At 40.8% G+C, this 19,910-nt stretch overlaps 1 protein-coding gene and 1 long non-coding RNA gene across 2 annotated transcripts in view; both read left to right on the top strand.

Annotated features, from left to right (window-relative positions):
• The window catches only part of LOC137084933 (uncharacterized), a 113,884-nt gene extending 100,816 nt beyond the window's left edge, over positions 1 to 13,068 (top strand). The window contains exons 2-3 of the long non-coding RNA XR_010906836.1: positions 12,136 to 12,571; positions 12,683 to 13,068. This is a non-coding gene — a long non-coding RNA (uncharacterized lncRNA). The remainder of the gene's footprint in view (positions 1 to 12,135; positions 12,572 to 12,682) is intronic.
• LOC137084572 (ribonuclease inhibitor-like) overlaps positions 1 to 19,910 on the top strand; it is a 184,109-nt gene that overhangs the window by 120,460 nt on the left and 43,739 nt on the right. The window lies entirely within an intron of this gene.

The raw sequence follows: 19,910 nt of genomic DNA, 5'->3' as shown, positions 1-19,910 counted from the left end.
GCGCTCGCACATACACACACACAAATGCACACACACTCACAAACTCACATAACACACATAACAGTCACATACACACACACACTCACTCACTCACAAACACACACAGTCACACACTCATAAACACATACACAAACTCTCACACACTCTCAAACACACTCACTCACTCACGAACAAACACACACACACACAGTCACACACTCACACACACATTCACAAACTCACTCACACAGTCACATATGGGTGGTATATAATGTATAAGGGCCAGAAAAATAGAAGTTTAAACCACGTAGCAAGGCCTTATTAACAACCCAAGTACCCTAGCAACCACATAGCAACCACCCTAGCATCCACTTGAGTACCCTAGCAAACATATAACAACATCCTGGAAACCACACTGAGTATGTTACCAAGCACATAGAAACCACCCTAGCAAACATATAGCAACATCCTAGCAACCACCTGAACACCCTAGCAACCACATAGCAACATCATAGCAACCACCTTTAGCCCAATCCACAGCACACCTCTTTTTATGGGCTTTTGGTACGCCTTCTGGGTCCGGTTCTGGGGTGTGTGTTTGGATGTCAAGTTTCGCCCTCTCCTCGACAAAACCCTGACGGACCTTTTTGAGTTAATCTCGGCGTGCTGCCAACCCAACGCCCCCCAGAATGTATGTGTCTGTGTGTATATATCATCTCTCTGTGAGCAGACTGTTAGAACCAATTCAATCAGGGTTTAGATCTGGACACAGTGTGGAGACGGCTCTTTTGAGGGTATTGAATGATCTTCTTCTTGCAGCAGATTCTGGGGCTTGTGGCATTTTGGTCCTGTTAGATCTCAGTGCTGCATTCGATACCATCTGACACACTATATTGTTGGACAGGTTACATAAGTGGATTGGTCTCTCTGGTATGGCTTTACAGTGGTTTAAATCATATCTGTCAGAACGCACTCAGTTTGTTTATTCTGGTAAAAACAGATCTCAGACTGTTCCTTTGCGGCAGGGCGTCCCTCAGGGGTCGGCTCTGGGTCCTACTCTATTTAGCATTTATATGTTGCCTCTGGGGCAGATTATTCAAAAGTATGGACTGGGGTATCATTGTTATGCAGATGATACCCAGATTTGCATTAGTACTCAACCTGATGTTACATCAACACTTTCGATTTTATCTGATTGTTTACTGGAAATACAGGCCTGGATGAAACAGAACTTCCTACAGTTAAACTGTTCAAAAACTGAAGTTCTCTTGATTGGCACCTCAACTGCTGTAAATAGATGTAATAAATTTAAACTTACAGTAGATGAGTGCCATATTCTCCCTTCTGCGCAGGTGCGTAATTTGGGTGTGATTTTTGATGCACAGCTGACTTTTAACACTCATTTTAAAAATGTTACTAAAGTAGCTTTTTATCATCTTCGGAATATTGCACGTCTAAGACCATTTCTCTCTATGCCTGATGCAGAAAGGCTTATTCATGCCTTTATAACATCTAGACTTGATTATTGTAATTCTCTTTTTGTAGGGCTACCTGCAAACATTATTAAGAGGCTGCAATATGTGCAAAATTCAGCTGCTCGTGTTTTAACGCACACACCATCCCGCAGTCATATCACTCCTGTGCTTTTTCAATTACACTGGCTTCCGGTTCGGTCACGTATTGATTTTAAAGTTCTTACCTTAACTTATAAAGCTGTCCATGGGCTGGCCCCGGATTACATTTGTAATTTAGTTACAGTTTCCATGCCATCTAGGTCTCTCCGCTCTGCTGGTTCTCTCACTCTGTACCAACCTCGTTGTAAACTTAAAACTATGGGTGGGAGGTCTTTTTCTTGTATTGGTCCCAGGTTGTGGAATTCTCTGCCTTTTCCTATCAGGAATGCTCCATCTTTTGATTGTTTTAAGAGTTTACTCAAAACGTATATTTTTAGTGAAGCTTTTAAGTAATAATTTTACCATAATTACCTATTTTTTGTATCACTGTGATTGTTCATTATGGAGTAGTGTTTATGTATTGTTGTAGCGCTTTGAGTGTAAGAAAGGCGCAATACAAATAAAATTTATTATTATTATTATTATATATGAGTGAGTGTGTGTGTGTGTGTGTGTGTGTGTGTGTGTGTTTGTGTGTGAGTGAGAAAGTGTGTGTGTGTGTGTGTGTGTGTGTGTGTGCGTGTGTGTGCGTGTGTGTGTGTGTGTGTGTGTGTGTCTGTGTGTATATATGAGTGAGAAAGTGTGTGCATTTATGAGTGCGAAAGTGTGAGTGTATATGTGTGTATGAGTGAGAAAGTGACAGTGTGTATGTGCTGTGTTGGGTAGTAGCGTTGTTACAAGTAGTGACGTTACTAGCCTAACTACATTTTGAAGTAGCGTGGTGGTATCGTCGCTTCCTCATTTTAATTAGACTGTGGCCACATTGTATAATCTGTTGCCTAGTTTTAATAAAATGAGAGAACAAATTATTTCAACGTGGCCATGATTTACTCAACCAGGGACAACGAATTAAAGGAACACTCCACTTTTTGAAAATAGGCTCATTTTCCAAGTCCCTTAGAGTTAAACAGAAGAGTTTTACCATTTTTGAATCCATTCAGCCGATCTCTTTATCTGGCTGTAGCACTTTTTGTAACGATGAGTCAACAGATTGGGGATCCAAATGCAATTTTATTAAGACAATAGTCCACAATCGAAGTCTAGAGTACAGGCAAGGTCATAATACATGAGGCAGTCCTAGCAGACAAACACAACAAGGCAGGGAATGTAGGCAAGAGAGTAGTCCAGAAACAGGCAGGTGATCCAAAACCAAGATACATGAAAACATGATAAAAGCCAGGCCCATGGAGCGGAACAGGACCTGGATCCTGGCTTGACATAGATGGGCCTGGGCGTGTAGGCGGACCTGGGCTGTGGAGCTTGGGCGGACCTGGGCGTTCTAGAAGCCATGGAGGTGCGGGCCGTTCAGGGAACCATGGGGGCACCGGAAGCTCCAGAGACCACAGAGTCACCACTGAACTTGTGATCGGGAGCGGAGTCCTCTCTGGAGGCTGTTCCTTAGCTGACCATGGCAGGGCGAGACACCTCGGCGGCGAGGGCAGAGGCCTAGGCGGCGAGGGCAGAGCAAGAAGCCTGGGTGGCGAGGGCAGAGCAAGAAGCCTGGGTTGCGAAGGCAGAGCAAGGAGCCTGGTCGGCACATTCAGGATGGCAGCAACCTCCGGAATATTCTCTGGGCTCGGGATCGCCGGACTCCTCCTCCTTCTCCTCTTGCGCTTGCGCCGGTGAGTCCGGGGTATGGTTTCCATAGCCGCTGGAGACTCCGGCATGATGACCACCTTGTCCAGACACATTTGCGTGACAGCCGTCTTGTGCGCAGGTTCAGGTTGAGCAACCACAGGACTAGAGGGTGCAGGAAACACAGGACTAGCGATAATCAACACTGGACCCGGTGAACACTGTGAGGGGCCAAGCTCCGTGGCTGTCGGAGCTTGATGCATGGTGCCGGCTCCCAAAAAATATTTAGTGGAAACCTCCTCCTCTACCTCCCCAACAGTGTAGGAGGACCCACTTTCTAAGAGAGCATGATCCAAAAACTCAACCAGTAATCTTTGAGGACCTTCACTGATGAGTTTGGATTTGTACTGATCATTGAGTCCATAACAAAAAAAAGTCAATAAGGGCAAAATCTGGGAAGTCTGTTAAATAAGCAAGGTCCAGGAAATCTCGGGTGTGGTCCTCTAGTGATCTATTACCTTGTTTCAGATGGATGAGTTGAATTGCTGGATCTATGTGTGGCAAAGTCTTCTGTAACGATGAGTCAACAGATTGGGGATCCAAATGCAATTTTATTAAGACAACAGTCCACAATTGAAGTCTAGAGTACAGGCAAGGTCAAAATACATGCAGGCAATCCGAGCAGACAAACACAACAAGGCAGGGAACTTAGGTGAGAGAGTAGTCCAGAAACAGGCAGGTGATCCAAAACCAAGAGACATGAAAACATGATAGAACACTCAGAATTGTAGTAGTTACACTTTACAAGACTTTGCAGTGAATGGAGAGTAAACAAGGTTTATATAGACTAAGGTGATGAGGCTAATGGCACACAAGTGTAAACAATGATGACTGATGGATGGTAAATGGACTGCATTTATATAGCGCTTTCAACAGACCCTATGGCCATCCAAAGCGCTTTACATATTGCCTCACATTCACCCATCCATACATTCATTCACACACCGATGGCGGTGTCTGCCATGCAAGGCGCCATCCAGCTCGTCGGGAGCAGCTGGGGTTAGGTGTCTTGCTCATGGACACCTCGACACTTGGTCAGGTGGAACCGGGGATCGAACCACCAACCTTTTGGTTTGTAGACAACCTACATGAACCACTGAACCACTGCCGCCCGACTGATGAGTCAGGGCAAAGGATTATGGGTAATGAAGTCCAAAATGGGGATAAATATTGAGGTGAGGGAGACCTCTGGTGGCGATCAGAGGGAGCCCCAGAGGCCTGATTTGTGACTTCAACTTCAACTTCATTTATTTATAGAGCACTTTCAACACCACAAGTGGAACCCAAGTGCTGTACATGAGGTATACAAGAAAATTTAAAAAATAATAAGTGCAAAAACAATACAAACATATGACATACACAACTTACAAAGCATTATCAAAAGCTAAGGAAAACAAATACGTTTTTAGCGCACTCTGAAAAACACCCAATGATGGACAAGTCTTTACAGACAGCGGAAGGTTGTTCCAAAGCCTAGGAGCTGCAACAGAGAAAGCCCGGTCACCTTTACATTTTAAACGTGTTCGTGGAACCACAAGAAGCAACTGATCATTTGAGCGCAGAGACCTGCTGGAGTGACAGCGGCTGATTAAATCAGTAACATACACAGGGGCTAGACCATGCAGAGACTTAAAAACATACAACAGCGCTTTATATTGAATTCTATATCGTATGGGTAACCAATGCAGTTTAATTAAAACTGGAGTAATATGTTCTCTCTTTTTAGTGCCCGTTAAAAGTCTGGCAGCTGAGTTCTGAACAAGCTGCAAACGGGAGAAGGAAGCCTGACTCACACCCAGATACAACACATTACAATAATCCAAACGCGATGACACAAAAGCATGAACAACCTTCTCCATATCATTAAAAGTAAGGATAGATTTCAATTTTGATATTAATCTAAGATGGAACACATGGTGACACTTTTAGCATAGCTTAGCATACATCATTGAATCATATTAGTCCATTAGCATTGCTCTCAAAAATGACCAAAGACTTTATTTTTTTTAAGATATTATTTTTATATTTAAAACTTGACTATTCTGTAGTTACATCGTGTACTTAGACCAATGGGAAATTTTAAAAAAATAGATTTTTATACCAATATAGATAGGAACTCTTTTCTGATTCTTGCGTAGTAGTCATGGAACTTTGCGGTCGTACAATGGGTTCAGGTGTGTGATGATATTACACAGCGCCTGAAAGTAGTCCTCAGATAGGTAACTTCCAAAATAACCGGCACTAAGTTTGTGTTGTTGCAGGTAGGGGTTGCATCGACTAGTCGACTAATCGACTAGTTGACCTTAATGCTCAGTCATGACACTTTAAGCTTGACGTAGACTAGTCGCTGGCCTATAGAGGGCGCAACAGGATAAGCAATTTCCTGACACAGGCAGGCTCTGTTTTCCACAGTTAAAAATGACAAATAAATGCATACTCTGAGACCTCTTCACAAGACATATTTGATTATACCATCTGCAATCTCAAAATGGATCAGGATAATGCACGCGTATTGTACACGTAAGGTAATTATCACGCTAAACTAATGCATGCTGCATTACAACACACACACATAGCCGATAACGCAGAGATCGTGCGCGCCTCACACAAACCATTCAGTAGCGCAGAAATATATTGTCAACACTCTTCTGTGATTTATCAATAAAATTGCGTAGAAACTGAAAAGTTCTAGCATATATTTCTTGATAACTAAAACTCAGGTTCTCAGGTTCCCATGGTTCTGTGTGTTGTAAAGAGCTGTGATAGTGAGTCGAAGGTGTGTACTACCATCATGTTTCACAGAATAGCAACAAAAATCAAGTAATGAAAGAATCAGTGGTTCTGGTGAGGTAGTGTATAGTTTGATTAAAACAGAATGTGGAATTGCCGGTATTGTTTATCTACACAGTTTCTATGGTACAAAATACTACGTTAGTGATGTTATATTCTGTGCCGAGGCTTCGGAGCATATCTCCTGAATTGAAAATTATTAGGCGGCTGCCAAAAAAATGTTTGAACCATCAAAGCCTTATTTGATCAGTTATTGGGATTTATGAGTGATGTAGATGACACGGCGCATGTCAACTGAGTGATAGAGAGAAAGAGCACATAGCGCGGACTCTCTCTTTCTTCATAATAAGCAGCACCATTTTAGCATATTTCATTCACATATTACGTTAGTCAAAATCAAAAGGTCTGAAGACCATGTCGGACCATTTTTCCTTGAACTTTGACTCTTCTTTGGCTCACCAGTTTGAATCTGCTCTCCTTGTCCCTTCTGCCCCAGTCTGTCCAGCCACACTTTCTCTTTCACATTTCAAAAGCTTGTCTTCAGTGTAACTGTTATACCGTTTTAAATAGATACAGTTCGGGATCTGCCCCAAAGTAAATATCCTTTAATCATGTCTCACAAACATCTCCATGGTTACGAGACGCATTCTCTGTGCAAGCAGACTGTCACGCTGGTTATATTCACGGAAGTTGGCCTATTTTCAGGCGCTCAGTTATATCATTGCACTGCTGCACTCATGATGGCTGCAAAGTTCCTACGCAGGAATGAGAAAATAGTTCCCAGCAATAATGGTGTAAAAAATAGCAATTTTTAATTTTTCGTTGGTCTTAGTACACAATTTAACCATAGAAGACTCAAGTTTGAAATAGGAAAAATATTGAAAGTATGTGTTGTGTTTTTTGAGCACTGATGCTGATGGTCTAATAGCGTTTGTTTGATTAGGAATTCCTTCTCTCTTTAAAGCGTACTTATCTGACCGTTCTCAGTTTGTAGCAGTAAATGAAGAGATGTCACACCGATCACAAGTTCAATATGGAGTACCGCAAGGCTCAGTGTTAGGACCGTTGCTTTTCACTCTGTATATGCTACCACTGGGAGATATCATTAGGAAGCATGCCATTAGTTTTCATTGTTATACCGATGATACTCAGCTCTATATTTCTTCGCGCCCTGACGAAACTTACCAATTCACAAGATTAACAGAATGCATAGCTGACATAAAAAATTGGATGAATAGTCAATTCCTGCAACTTAATTCAGATAAAACTGAATTTTTAATTATTGGACAGAAAAGCTCCACAAGTAGTAACCTAGAATACTGTCTAACACTTGCTCTGTCAAGCCCTCGTCGTCAGTGAGGAACCTTGGTGTGCTCTTTGATACCAATCTTTCATTTGAAAGCCACGTTTCTAGCATCTGTAAAACTGCATTCTACCATCTTAACACTACATCTAAACTATGGTATATATCTAAACACTATGCTGAACAGTTAGTACATGCGTTCATGAGCTCAAGGCTAGATTATTGTAATGCTCTACTGGGTGGTTGCCCTGCTCGCTTAATAAACAAACTCCAACTAGTCCAAAACGCAGCAGCTCGAGTTCTTACTAGAACCAGGAAGTACGATCATATTAGCCCAGTTCTGTCAACACTGCACTGGCTCCCTATTAAACATCGCATACATTTTAAAATCCTGCTTATTACTTACAAAGCACTAAATGGTTTGGCTCCCCGGTACTTAAGCGAGCTCTTAACACATTATACTCCACACGTCTATTGCGGTCTCAAAACTCTGGCCAGTTGATAATACCTAGAATATCTAAATCAACTGCAGGTGGTCGATCCTTTTCCTATTTAGCACCTGAACTCTGGAACAGTCTTCCTTGCATTTGTCGAGAAGCAGACACACTCTGTCAGTTTAAATCTAGACTAAAACGCATCTCTTTACTATGGCATACACATAGAACATTTTTTACTTTCATTATTCAAATCAATTTACTGTTTGTTAGGCTGCATTAACTAGGTCACCCGTAACCGGGAACACTTCCCGTAAAACCTGATGTACTCAGGTGTGAGTGGCATCCACACTAATGTTAGTCTCTCTGTTTATCCCGAGGTTTACTGCAGTCGGCCGGATCCAGGCTGTGTCCGGATCGGATGGTGGATCTGCGTCTGGACATGACCAGCTCATCCTGGAGTGTCTGCTGAGTCCGTGTCAATTGGGGTCTCTTCTGAATTTGCCTCCCCGGCACGTCATGCTCAATAAACCCATCTCCGGGCGCAATAACTCCGATCTTTAAAGTATTCATACTCTTGTGTAATCGACGCGCCATCGTCTCTTGCGTGATACCCAAAAAAAATTAATATTCCGATCTAATATGATTTCTGACCTGTAAGGTGGTCAGAATAATAAGAATACACTGTTTGATAATAGGCCAGAGGAGAACTGGCACCCCGACTGAGTCTGGTTTCTCCCAAGGTTTATTTTTCTCCATCATGCCCTGATGGAGTTTTGGTTCCTTGCCACTGTCGCCTTTGGCGAAAAGTTATTAAACTAAATATACAAATACAATTATTTAATTAGTTCTTATTTAATTCTATAAACTATAATACTGATCTGCCAACATTTTTGCTATATTATAAAATAAGCTGATAACATCACCGTTTTCTCCAGAACGACTGCACAGCCAGAATTTTTTTTGGTGCAATATTTTCCTGTTTAACACTGTGAAGCTGCTATAAAGCAATCGTCATTGTAAAAGCGCGATATAAATAAAGTTGATTGATTGATTGATTGATTGGTTGATTTATTGATTGATTGATATGTAAGATTTTTGAAGTAAAATATCACAACACTAGGCCAGTGTTATATATTTTATTCAGTCAAGTACTTTGAAAATAGCATCGACATCCACACCCTTTACTGCAATACTGATCCAACAAAGAAAACTAAAGTGTCTCTGATGCATCAGAAAATGGTCTCTGGGTGGTTTTATTGTGGGCTGCGGATGAGATCTGGAAGCCAGGAACATATGTAAGAAAGATCCATGACTGATTCTGATACATCAGAAAAGAGTTTTTGGGATTAGATTTTGGGCTGGAAAAGTTTCACACCTGTGTGTGTGGCCTTCCTACTTTCAAAGCAGAAATGGATCATCGTACATTGATTGCAATAGTGAAGAAGAATCTAAATGCTTTGACACCAAGGATTCAAAGATTGATGATGAAACTGCAAAAGTATGATTTGGATTGGGTGTCTACTCTGGCAAATACTTTAGCCCAATCCCATTTCTCCCCCTTAGCCCCTCCCTTTCCCCGATCCCTTTGTTTTGAGCGTTCATATAAAGGTGTGTTGATTCTGAGTGGTTATGAGTGGTAAGGGTAAAGGCCAGAAAAATAGAAGTTTAAACCACGTAGCAAGACCATAGTAACCACCCCAAGTATCCTAGAAACCACCCTAGCAACACCTTAGCAACCACCTCGAGTACCCTAGCAACCACCCAGAATACCTTAGTAACCACATAGCAATACCTTAACAACCACCCTATGTACTCTAGCAAACTGCATAGCAACTCCATGAGTACCCTAGCAACCACGTAGCAAGACCTTAGCAACCAGCCTGAGTACCGTAGCAACCAAATAGTTGTTTTCTGATAGACTATATTGACTTCAAACACGTCAAACTTTAAACCGAAAATCTTCCAAATTTAAGCTTTTAAAACTTTAATATCTGGTCATCCTTCATAATGCTGTCGCTATTTACATCATTTATCGTCTGTAAACTCTCGCGTTACCAAGGCAACAACTGACTCGTTTGTATCACGATTCGTTATCGCAGCGCCGCAGTAGAAAACGAAACCATATCCGTACGGCCGGATCGGATCGGCACTGAATGGAACGGTTAATTAACAGAGAGAACAGTTTGTCCCGATGGAAAAGCGGCTCCAGCGGTCTATTTTAGGCGAAGGGGTATAAAACAGGATTGGGATTGGGCCTTAGTGCTGCAGACGCCCTCTGACGAGCAGCAGCAGAAGTAGAGCAAGGACAACAGAAGGAGATGTGGAGATACATGTGAACATAGTGTTACTGCGTTTTCTGTGTCAGATGCAAAGCCAAAGCAAAGAGCAGAGCAAACCAAAAAACACACCTGATGGCAAGTTGACATCGATAACATGAATAATGGAAGGCCGACGGGATCCTCTCCAAAATATCGGGATCTAAGAGCTGTGGATTAAATTCTCCTGAAACAAAACAGACTCGTCATTCCACAAAGCCGGAGACGAGACACACGACACAGAATCCATGAAGCTCATCTCGGTGTGGAGAAATGTAAGAGGAGAGCGAGAGACACAGTCTTCTGGCCTGGAGTTAACAGAGACATTGAACATCTGCTGAGACGGTGTGGCACATGTCAGAGATTCAGAGGCAGGCGGATCAAAGAGCCAATGATAATTCTGGACTGACCAACATCAGCCTGGGAGAAAGTGGGAATGGATCTCTTCATCTGAAAGGCCATCATTATTTAGTGCTGATTGACTATTACTCAAACTGCCCTGAATTAGCCTTACTTCCTAACATGTCCACAAAGTGTGTGATAACACAAGACATGGAACAGCACAAACGCTCATCGGTGACAATGGCCCGTGTTTCAGCAGAAAAGAGTGGCCAGATCTTTCAGTGCAATATGACTTCAAGCATGTGAGCTGGAGTCCAGAATACGCTCCGTCAGACGGCAAGGCTGAGAAGGCCGTTCATATTCTCAAGCGACTCCTGAAGAAAGCTGCAGACAGCAAGTCTGATCCATACCTTGCTCTGCTCAATCCCAGAAGCTCTCCATTAGAGTGTGGTGCGGCTCCGGCTGAGACGCGGAGGAATCGGACACTTCGCACTACACCGCCATCTTGCTCAAAACAGAACGGACGTGTGGAAATGAAGCAGAGGTTCAAGCGACTGAAAGAAAAGCAGAAGTTCTGCCGTGACAGAGCTGCGAAACATGTGCGACCACTGATGATGGATGACGTATGAGAATCAGAAATGATGAGAACTGGAGCAAGAAAGCCGTCGTCACGCAAGAGGAGCTCCGAGATCTGATCAGGGGAAAACCGGCGATGGACAGATTCTCAGAAGAAACAGAGACTGAGAAAGAGTCACAAGTCTCGATTCAAAGCAATCCTGAGTCTGAGTCGACGGCATTATCTGCATCGTGTGCAAAGGATGAGTGTGATCTGCACACACACAGTCAAACATCAAACAGTCACACAGTTACACTGAGAAGATCTACAAGACACATCAGAAAAGCTGAGAGACTCAATGTGTGAGACATCGCTTAAAGTTAGAGCGATGAGAAAGTGCCTGTGTTTGAGTTTAACACTTGAGTTAAGATGTTACACTGAATGCAAACTTAGACACATCACAGAATAACATTATGCTTGCTGTTTAATATTTCCTTTAAAGAAAGGGGGATGTAATGATATCAGATGATGTTGTTCCCTGAGATCACCACTAGAGGTCACTGTGTGCTGATGTGATGCTGTTGGAACACAGAATGGCACAAACAGAAGAAACTGAGCAGATAGAAATAAAGACACACATGTTATTACTGCACTACAGATTGTTTCATTGCAAAATATTCGAGAAAACAATCATCTGTGATCTCCTCCTCCAGTGAATAGAGACTCATAATAGCACAGAAACACAATAAAACAGAGCTAAACGAGACTAAAAGAGTGTGATGTGAGAGAACAGAAGAGATGGCTTTAAAACATCAGGATTTATTCATTATTTAATGTGTCGCCATCATTTCTGTCCTTTCCTCTCCGTGAGTTTTGACCATTTCAGTAATTCAATTAAAAGTGCAATAAAGTGATCAGTGCAGGAGAAATAAATGAAAACTGTTCAAGAGTTGACAGTGTTTTTACAGTATGGTTTTCATTTCTCTGATTCTTTCAGGTTTATGTCACATCGCATTGATCCACATTTGGAAAAATCATCTGATAAATGACTAAATGTGATTATAAACATGATCGGAGGATGACAAACTGATTTCATATCACACAGATGTGATCAAACAAAGTCCTCTTTATGATTTATGATCAGGAGCTCTGCAGAAAGAGAAATGAAAGACAAAACTGAACAAATGAATGAGCCAAAGAGAGCAAAGCAGAAATAATGAAGAAAAACAAAAGACCAAACTGAAGAGAAGAGAGAGGAAAACACAATGAGCCTTTGATGCGTTGAGCTCACTCCAGTGGACGGCTGTTCATAAAGCATGTTCTTGCATTGCATGGGTTTTGATGGCATAGTTGCACATCAGCCTCTACAGTGGACCCTCGAGCATCATCAACACATTCACACCGAGAGGAAAGACTCTTATATCCATGTTTCTTATATCCATATCCATATCATATCCATGTTTCCCTCCAATGGCCAGTCAGAAATGCCAAGTTTCTCCAGAATATCCGTCCATTCCTTCTATCCTAGGAGACTCTTGCAGGTAAAAACATGTTGTAGCATCAGCGATATCTAATGAGTCATATCACAGTTACATTTCCCAAGTGTTGATTTTAGATCGGGAGAGAGTTCTGATGAATCATCTGTCCACTAGAGCTATATTTCAGCTACAGATCATAATCTGACGGTGACTGTTGTTTCTGAAGAGGCTTCATCTGCAGTAACTTTGACTGTAAATAAATGTATTTGTGTTATTAGAATGTGATTTGCATGAACATCAAACAGTAATCTGATTATGTAATGCATGTTGCTTGTAAAGCGTTTCCCCAACACTGCTCATTTCAGACGAGACTGAAAACAGCTGATGGCCAGATCTTCTCAGAGGAGAGCTGTGGGAGAAATGTGTCCATGTTGAGCATAATCAGATTGATCAGCTGATGAGGGTAAATGGACAAACTCTGGCCCACTGGAGGAGCATCTGAGTTGGGTTTCCACAGCTGACCGGATGAAGAGACGTCCTCATGTTCTGAGTTCACAGACACGCAAACTTCAACTTCTGTCAAGAACAATTAACTCTAACTAACTAACTTTTTATTTTATTTAGATACACACCAGCATCTCTTCAGTTTAAATCATAAACTCTAGTGGACATCTGAAAATCTCTGAAACGTGTAAAATAATGACTTTTCAAATCTTGTTTTTCATGCCCTAAGAGCAATATAACACATCTGACAGAGGTTATCATAATTCATGCATAAAGGATAAAATCATAGGCAATAAAACATAAATGACACAGATAAAAAACTAACAGAAAAAGAGCAGAATGAATTCGAGAATAGTCAAATAAAAAAAGAGAGAAAGTACAAAAGACAGAGAGAATGAACAAATTGAGGAATAAATAAAACAAGCACAAAACTATATGAACGAAAGAAAAAATCAAAACAAACAAAGCAACGCGAGTGCTCACGCAAAACTAATTTACCACTTTATTCATTAATCTCAACGTTCACGTGACACGTCTGCTCTCGCGCATGCGCCGTGGTGCTCTCTTGAACGCGCGTGTCTGTTTACTCCCTCTCGTCACAAATGCAAAGTGAAAGTAAGCTGGAGCTCACCTGTTGGCTTGCCGCCATTTTAAGCAGGTAAAACACGAATACGATACGGGGGAAAACAGAGCTATAAAGAGTTTAATAGAAACGTTTATCAGAGTTTAGTCAGGAATGTCCGTGTATCTTTCTGATGTTAAAGCTGGAGGATTGGAGAAGCTGTATCATGTAAAAGTTTGATCGAGGTGAGTGTTCATGTGTGTGACTTCCTCACATTAATATGAATCTCTGGAGGACATTTGGAGTGATTGTTTGTTTGATATGAAATCTTTAATGAAGGGTTTCTTTTGTGTTCAGTCAGTGTTTGTCTGCTGATCATGGCAGTTATTTTTCATTAAATTTTAAATTCAACGGCCAATTGTCCTGTTGGCGTTTGTCCGTGAATATGAGTCACGCGATCCTTACACTCCAGATGTGTTGAGATAAATTATGAAGGATGTTTAATTTAATTTAGTGTGTGATGTTTGTTCATTCAGAGTCAGTGGAGGAGATCAAACTCATCAGATTCTCCTGCAGCTTCATCATGGCTGATCCACAAGGATCCACAGGTGGAGATTTCTCTCCAGGATGCAGGTACTTTCAACACACACTGTTTATCTCAAAAATATCAGTTTTTGCCTGTTTAATACTAACATGAGATATTAAATAAAATGATTATAAAGTTTCCTCAAAGTGTTTTTGATGAAAGATGAATATGTTTATATTAATATGGTTCCTCTCATAAAGAATGATCCCAGTAATCTAAAGGATTAAACTGAATCGGTTCTCTGTTCCAGTTCAGTCCAGCAGAAGAGCTCAAACCCAGAGTCCAGCTGTGTGTCTATGAAGAGTGACGTGTCTATGGGTCACCCAATAATGTTTAAGAGTGGAGACAAACGGCCTCATCTCAGGTATATCATCTCTATAAAGTTATGCTTATAGTATGAATTATTATTCTTAGAAGCAAAATGTATCAGTCAGTCTATCTGTCTAATATTAGCAATGATATCAAGTAAATGTAAGCTGAGATTTTTCTACCTTTATATAATAGAATACATGTAAAAGTGAGCTGATTTTTCTAACCACTGGTACAGATTTGTTGAAAGCTTCACCGTGTCTGTCAGAACAGGGATGTTTCACAGCAAGAGCACCGTTACTAGAGTACAGTAGTGAGATGGAGATGCTTATTCACGCTTTTATATCCTCTCGTCTCGATTTTTGTAATGTATTGTACACTTGTTTAAACAAATCCTCCATGGACAAATTGCAAGTGGCACAGAATGCAGCTGCAAGACTTTTGAATAAGACCAACAGGCGAACACATATTACACCTTTACTTAAGGCTCTACATTGGCTTCCAATGAGTTTTAGAGTACAGTTTAAAATTTTAACCATTACTTACAGAGCCTTGCATGATCAAGCTCCCTCTTATATCCAGGATATACTGCATATATACAATTCTGGTCGCTCTTTGAGGTCTTCAGGCCAAGACCTTTTAACTGTTCCTAGAACACGTTTTAAAACGAGAGGTGACCGAGCCTTCTGTGTAGTGGCTCCAAGGCTCTGGAACGCTCTTACATTAGCCTTGAGAGCTTTGGACTCTGTGGAAGCTTTTAAAAAACACCTTAAGACGCATCTTTTTAGACAAGCATTTAATTAGCAATTATGGTTTTGTATGTTTGTGTGTATTTATGTATATTTGTATGTTATGTGTATGTGTATATCTTTTATGTGTATATTTTAATTTTGTAAAGCACTTTGTGACCTTTTGTCTGTGAAAAGTGCTATAGAAATAAAGCTTACTTACTTACAGTAATGTGGTTTATCTGGAAAGCTCAGCCAAACATTGCTCTCTTAAGTCTGTGAGCCTTCGTCCTTCCTTTGTGCCATTGAATTGTCATGTGATCGTGCTGATCTTTCCTAAAACTGAATTTTCCAGTAAAAGTGCATAACATGTATAAGTCTGTATGCTTTTTATTTTACTTAGTTTTAGAACCAGTTCAGTCCAGCAGAAGAGATCAAGACCAGAGTCCAGCTGTGTGTCTATGAAGAGTGACCGGTCTATGGAGCAGCCAATAGTGTTTAAGAGTGGAGACAAATGGCCTGATCTCAGGTATATCATCTCTAAAAGAGTTATGCTTATAGTATGATTATTTGACTTAGAAGCAAAATGTATCAGTCAGTCCGTCTAATATTAGAAACGATATCAAGTAAATGTAAGCTGAGTTTTTTCTACCTTTATATAATAGAATACATGTAAAAGTGAGCTGATTTTTCTAACCACTGGTACAGATTTGTTGAAAGCTTTGTAAGGGTGGATCGCCTACAGTGGTTCTGACTGCAGGGTTGCCGAACGACTAAAGAAACGTTATCAGCGTGATGGTAGAAAACTGTACATTTCTTGTCTATAACCACCCACTGCAACTTATACCAACGACGGAAATAAGCGCAGTTACAATAGCAAAATATGTGGGAGAGCGTTGCTTTAATGTGACTATATTGTATTGCAATAGGGAGCACTTCAAAGTCAATACCAAACCAAAACTAGTTAGCAAATCATTTATAATTGAAAGAATTTAATGACAAAATCCGGTTATGGTTACACTTAAAATAGTTACAAAATAGATGAATGAGATGATAAAACTTATACCATTAATCGTACCCAGCATGTGTAGAATGTTACCTGAGAGATAGAGAGTGATAGAAAGAGAGAAAAAGAGAGAAAAAGAGAGAGCAAAGAGAAGAGCCAGAGAAGGCCCTAGAAGAGACCCCCAGAGAAAGAGAGAGAGAAAAGACCTTCAGAGGAAGAAGACCCAGAGAAAAGAAAAGACCTCGAGCAACAGTTGCAATCTTCTTTTATCCCTCCTGTGACCATGTGACTGAAACCCTGAGACATTCAAACTGACCAGTCAGACCAGACTTCCCCCACTGTACTACAGGTGTGGCACCATTTGGCTTACAGGCCCTAAACATCTCTTTGTCTTTAGGAATCCCAAACAGCCCCACTGATAAGAGAGAGGGGGGTGAAACACAGTAAAACAAATGTCTTTGTTCAAAGAAAAATATCAAATATCTTTGAATATTTTAGATTCTTTCAGCTTCACCGTGTCTGTCAGAACAGGGATGTTTCACAGCAAGAGCACCGTTACTAGAGTACAGTAATGTGGTTTATCTGTAAAGCTCAGACAAACATTGCTCTCTTAAGTCTGTGAGCCTTCGTCCTCCATTATGCCATTGAAAAGAGTCATGTGATCACAGTCGATGTTTACTTAAGTTGAATCATTCTATAATTCTTTAGTTGTTTTCAATTTTTTTGTTTTGAATTCATAATAATTAATATCCTAATATGTGACCCTGGAGCAGAAACCCAGTAATAAGTCACACGGTTATATTTGTAGCGATAGCCAACAATACATCATGAGTTCAAATTATCAATCTTTCCTTTATGCCAAAAGTCATTAGGATATTAAGTTAAGATCATGTTCCATGAAGATATTTTATAAGTTATCTACTGTAAATATATCAAATGTATATTTGTAAGTAATATGCTTTAGTAAGGACTCCCGTTTGCGTGTGTCACTTTAAGAGCCAATAGGAACTGAAACTAAATAGAGACTTCACACGGTCAGATCATGCCTCCAACACGCTTCTGTTGTGTTATTCTCACCCTCTGATGAGTCTGCATACATTGGCCCTCATTTATCAATCTTGCGTAGAAACGGGCGTATATGTTGGCATAAGATTATGCTTACACTCCTCTCACCGCCTGATTTATGAAGCTGTGCGCACCTCTGCAATCCAGGTGTACGCAATACCTGCCCTTGATAAATGCGGCGGCTGAAAACGATCGTCATTAGAATAACACGCCCCTATATATTCAAGTCTCCACCTCTCCCGCGCCCTCATTTTACGCCATGGACAAACAGAAGACGGCAAAGAAGCGAAACTTCTCCGACGTGGAGATCGGGCGCGTCTCAATCATCTCACTAGTCCACTAGTCAGGGCACTGATTAGGACATAAGTCAATGGGCTGACTCCCGGATCAGTGCTCTGACTACTGAACTAGTGAGATGATTGAGACGCGCCCATCGAGACCATCACCAGGGAAGTGGAAAATAATGAAATTGTTTTATTTGGGAGTTTAAAGAGTGGGGTTAAAGGTGCCCACAAAATATGGACCCAAATTACGAGTACTGTTAATAGTGTGGAGGTTGAGAAGCGCACTCCAGCAGTTTAAAGCTGTTTGGATGATAAATTACCATCACAATGCATTATTTTACAGCATCTGTTTTGAAACAATTAGCATTTAATTTCGTATCACGGCACATGTATTGGGGTGTACAATAGTGATGATGATGTGATGTGGAGTACCATTCATTCACATTAATAATTGCATGACAATTTGTAAGATTCTTCTTCTTATTATTATTATGATTTTTATTATTAATGACGTTTATTGTTATTTAGAAGAAGAATCTCATTATTTTTATTATTATTATTATTATTATTATTATTATTATTATTAAAAGAAGAAGAATGTTCTTTTTTTTATTTTGTCAGTGTGAATTATTTTCAGTCTCAGTCCGGGCGCCGCTGCCGGGCGTAACTCTGAACCGTCAGGTAAAGCGCACAGGCTCAACTGGAGGAATACAGCCCTACAAATCAAACGCTTTGGTATAGTCACACACAAGGCTTGACATTAACACCCGCCAACCTGTCAAATGCAGGTAGATTTGAGCTGTGGTGGGTAAGGCAGCCACTCCCACTTGAATACATGTAAAAGTGAGCTGATTTTTCTAACCACTGGTACAGATTTGTTGAAGGCTTCACCGTGTCTGTCAGAACAGGGATGTTTCACAGCAAGAGCACCGTTACTAGAGTACAGTAATGTGGTTTATCTGTAAAGCTCAGCCAAACATTGCTCTCTTAAGTCTGTGAGCCTTCGTCCTTCCTTTGTGCCATTGAATTGTCATGTGATCATGCTGATCTTTCCTAAAACAGAAGTTTCCAGTAAAAGTGCATAACATGTATAAGTCTGTATGCTTTTTATTTTACTTAGTTTTAGAACCAGTTCAGTCCAGCAGAAGAGATCAAGACCAGAGTCCAGCTGTGTGTCTATGAAGAGTGACCGGTCTATGGAGCAGCCAATAGTGTTTAAGAATGAAGACACACGGCCTGATCTCAGGTATATTATCTCTATAATTGTTATCATAACAATGTTCAAAGTATGGTGAAGGAAGGAGACTGGTAATAATTCTCTCTCAATTCACAAATAAGGTGCACTGTACGATCTTTCAAACTCAAGTTCAGTCTCAGTCTCTGTATAATGATAACAGGTGTGCTCTCCAGAGCTTCAATCAATCAATCAATCAACTTTATTTATATAGCGCTTTTACAATCACGATTGTGTCAAAGCAGCTTCACAGTGTCAAACAGGATAATATTGCGACAAAATTAGATTTGGCTGTACAGTCGTACTGGAGTAAACAGTGATGTTATCAGCTTATTTTAATTTATCATATAGCGACAATGTTGGCAGATCAGTATTATAGTTTATAGAATTAAATAAGACCTAATTCATATATTTTATTTGTATAATAAGTTGAATAACTTTAATCATATTTTTAGTGTCCCCAACTGAGCAAGCCAAGCCAAAGGCAACAGTGGCAAGGAACCAAAACTCCATCAGGGCGTGATGGAGAAAAATAAACCTTGGGAGAAACCAGACTCAGTCGGGGTGCCAGTTCTCCTCTGGCCTATTAACACACCGTGTAAGATTATTATTCTGGCAACCTTACAGGTCGGAAATCATATTAGATCGGATTATTCAAAATTTTCAGGGTATCACGGAAGAGACTTATTTATTTAGGATGGGGCGTCAATTACACAAGAGTATGAATACATGAAAGATCGGAATTATTGCGCCGAAGACGGGTTTTGAGCATGTCGTGCCAGTGAGGCAAATTCGGAGGAGACACCATTTGACACGGCTCAGCAGACACTCCAGGATGCGTTGGTCATGTCCAGGCAGGTCCACCATCTGATCCGGACAGGGCCCAGATCCGGGATAAACCTCGGGATAAACAGAGAGACTAACATTAGCGTAGATGTCACTCTTTTTATGATGTAACGAGTACATCAGGTGTTATGGGAAGTGTTCCCGGTTCCGGCTGACCTAGTTAATGCAGCCTAACAATCAGTCAATTGAATTGAATAATGAAAGTTAAAAATGTTCTATGTGTATGCCATAGTAAAGAGATGTGTTTTTAGTCTAGATTTAAACTGACAGAGTGTGTC

Source organism: Pseudorasbora parva, chromosome 8, assembly GCF_024679245.1.
Source record: "Pseudorasbora parva isolate DD20220531a chromosome 8, ASM2467924v1, whole genome shotgun sequence".
Taxonomy (NCBI): domain Eukaryota; kingdom Metazoa; phylum Chordata; class Actinopteri; order Cypriniformes; family Gobionidae; genus Pseudorasbora; species Pseudorasbora parva.
The sequence above is the reverse complement of the archived record's forward strand: the minus strand, read 5'-3'. Positions and strand labels throughout refer to the sequence as shown.